Raw genomic sequence first — 3,445 nt, 5'->3', positions numbered from 1 at the left:
GATAACTGCTAAAATTTTAAACATATGAACATTATTAACTAACAGGTTTAAAATAAAAAAACGACTGAAACAAAAAATAATTTAAATTTAAAAACACTTTTGCCGCAAGTTCTACAAAAGAAACAATGCATTGATACGATCGCGAGATGGACCCAAATTTGTAGGCAATGGCAAAAACGGTCACAACGTTGCAATCGCAAAACGGAGGCCAAGAGTGTTGAAAACAAAGTTAGTAGCGAAATGAGCAATGGTCGCAGTCGGTTTTATGGTCCCAGAAAATGTTCGCAACATTTAAGATCATTTTTATAAATTGGGTCAAATAATATATATATATTTTTTATTATTTAAATGAAAGGACTAGTAGTATAATAGAACAACCGGCTTCTCAACTTATTAGGTTTGGAAAACGTTAGTAATATTATAACTAGTATTGAATTTCCTATATCTAAGATGGAGAGTGATGATGAGTAAGTGTCTATAAATAAAGAAGACCATGTGATGTCTCCTTCCTTTTTACAATCGCCATCTATTCATCCCTTTCATAGGTCCCCCTCTACGAATAAAAGCCTAACATGCCAGGTGCAAAAGCAACATTTTATCTTATATATACAGGATCAGGATCATGTGAGAATATTTTGGGAATTGAGAACTATGAGAACCATTTTGGACCATAAAAAAACATAAAAATAAAAAAAATCATAAAACAAAAAAAAAACACAAAACTAAATAAAGTAAAAAAACCAAAATTCTTATTTATCATCCCGATTTCTAAAAAAAACATAAAAAAAATTCTCGTTTAGCTAAATTATACATATATATATATATATGTATAATATGTACACACATGTTTTTTTCCTATACACATATGTATAATTTAAGGTAAATGATAATGTACATATATGTACATTACATAACTAGAGATTAAATGAAAGTATACATATGTGTATAGGTATAATACGAATTAAAAAGAAAAAAAATCGGTTTTTTTTATTATACATATATATATATAATATGTACACACATGTTTTTTTCCTATACACATATGTATAATTTAAGGTGAATGATAATGTACATATGTGTATATTACGTAACTAGAGATTAACTGAAAGTATACATATGTGTACAGGTATAATACGAATTAAGAAGAAAAAAAAAATTTGGTTTTTTTTACTTAAACCGGAATGAAATATAAGAATTTTGGTTTTTTTACTTTTTTAAAATTTTATGTTTTTTTTGTTTTATAATTTTTTTAATATTTTTTAGAGGGTTTTTTTAGTGGTCCAAAATGGTTCTCAAAGTTCTTAATTTGTTAATGTTTCTCTTAGGATCCTTACCCTATATATATATATATATGAGAGATTTCAAATGAGAACCCCTTTGAGTTTTAAGAACTCGAAAGAACTCAGTGTAACGATTTTGTTTTTCGAATTTTTTTTACACATGCGTAATATATGTAGGTTACATACACGTAAAAAATTACATAATTTTTTACGCATCGAGTCGACTTTTTACATATGTGTAACGGACGTAAAAGTTAGTGTAACCACTTACAACTTTATTCTCTCTCCTACTTTGACTTTTTTGCCAGATTTAATCTCAACGACATATTACAATCCATTTAATTAAATGTGTGGCGTAGAATGAAGTTCTTAAGTTTTTAAAATATCCCTCATCTATATATATATATATATATATATATATATATATAATAAAATAATATTAAAGTTACCTTCTATAAGAAAAGAAGTTGATGCAAGAGGAGATGATGATAACTATGATGATGATCAATACAAGAACAACCCCTACCTGGAAACTGTACGAAAATCCATTCTACACTTCTCCTGAAAATCACCATCAAGAAAATAAACAATTACAAGAACAACAACAAGAAGATCAAAACAAGCAACTTCATCTTCTTCATTTACCTGTTTCTACTCGTAAAATCACTGCATCTTTCTGGGATCTTACGTTTATCAAGCCGTTTATGGATTCAGAACTCGATATGGCTAAAGCGCAGATCATGGAGCTCAAAGCGCAGCTCGAGTATGAACGGAGAGCACGCAAAAAGGCGGAGTCTTTGAACAAGAAGCTAACCAAAGAGGTGTGTGGGGAGAGGAAAGAAAGAGAAGCGGTAGTGAAAGTATGCGAAGAACTTGCGGGTGAATTAGCTGCAAGTAAGTCAGAAATGAGTAGGTTGAAGATGGAAATGGAAGAAGAGAGAAAGATGTTACGTGTGGCTGAAGTTTTGAGAGAAGAAAGGGTTCAAATGAAGCTTAGTGAAGCTAAAATTATTTTAGAAGAAAAGATATCAGAATTGGAGAATAAGAAAATGACCCAAAATAATAATGATCAAGAGCAAGAAAAACCCGAAAACCGCAATGCCATGATATCTCGGAATTCACTGAAAATGGACAGTAGGAAGGTGTCCACGTTAGAGCCGGAAAACCCGCACATAAAGCGTGGGATTCGCGGATTCGTAGAGTTTCCTAGGGTCGTTAGGGCGATCGGGTCGAGAAGTAGGCATTTGGGTACGAAATTAGAGTGTCAAAAGGCTCAACTCATGATATTATTGAAACAGAAGACACAAATCCAGTCAAATAGTCTCATAATGAGTTAAGTTGATTATAATCATTTACATACATTATATGTAACTTCTTCCTTTTTTTTTTCTTTATAACTAAATATTGATGTGGTTTGTGGTGATTAAGCAATAATCTTGAGATTTGAGTAAAAGGTTGTGGTATTTTTGATGCGTTATGTTGAGGAATTTTTGTGTTAATTTGTCATGTTGATACTGTTGTTGTATGGCAATTAGATTCTTTTAAGATGGTGGTGATGATTTAAGGGCCATCACCACATGCTTCACTTTTTTCTCAATTTGATGGTGACATCTTTATTATCTTCTAAGCTTTTTCATATTTATATATGAATTAATATGATTCCATTTTTATAGTGCGTAGCTTATATTTAAACATAGAGAAAGAGATCAGAGAATACTAGAAGCTCGAGAAAGAGCTGGGGAATCATTTCCCGTAGTTCATAATGTTCAATACAAAAAGAGTTGATAGAACCGTATAAACATTTATATATCTTTCTTGGCATGTAATACATGAAACCGTTATGTAACCGTGAAATCATACTTCTTTAATATACTCTCTATCAACAAATTACAAACCACAAGTGGATTCTACCATTTTTGCAGTTTACTAGCCATATTATCAAAATATCACAAATCTAGTCGGGTATTAATTTAATTTTTTATTTTCTACTCAGTTATATTTATTTTCTTTTTCTTTACATCAGAGAGATTATATAAAAATTGCCTACACCAAATTGTGTATTCAAGTGCTTCAGTTTGATCTTGTACTTTTTGATTTTAAACATACGAATAACATTATTTTAAATTTAAAATCATACTAAACCACATTGTTTAATATTACTACCT

The 3,445-nt window shown here is 30.3% G+C and overlaps 1 pseudogene; it reads left to right on the top strand.

Annotated features, from left to right (window-relative positions):
* Nucleotides 1-1,735: 1,735 nt before the first annotated feature.
* LOC143547419 (protein BRANCHLESS TRICHOME pseudogene) lies at nt 1,736-2,617 on the top strand (annotated as a pseudogene).
* The last annotated feature ends 828 nt before the right edge of the window (nt 2,618-3,445 follow it).

This window comes from Bidens hawaiensis, unplaced genomic scaffold (assembly GCF_021521415.1).
Source record: "Bidens hawaiensis isolate Kalapana, Puna unplaced genomic scaffold, B.hawaiensis_p1.1 tig00000905_1, whole genome shotgun sequence".
Classification (NCBI taxonomy): domain Eukaryota; kingdom Viridiplantae; phylum Streptophyta; class Magnoliopsida; order Asterales; family Asteraceae; genus Bidens; species Bidens hawaiensis.
This window is presented reverse-complemented; position numbering and strand designations above follow the sequence as displayed.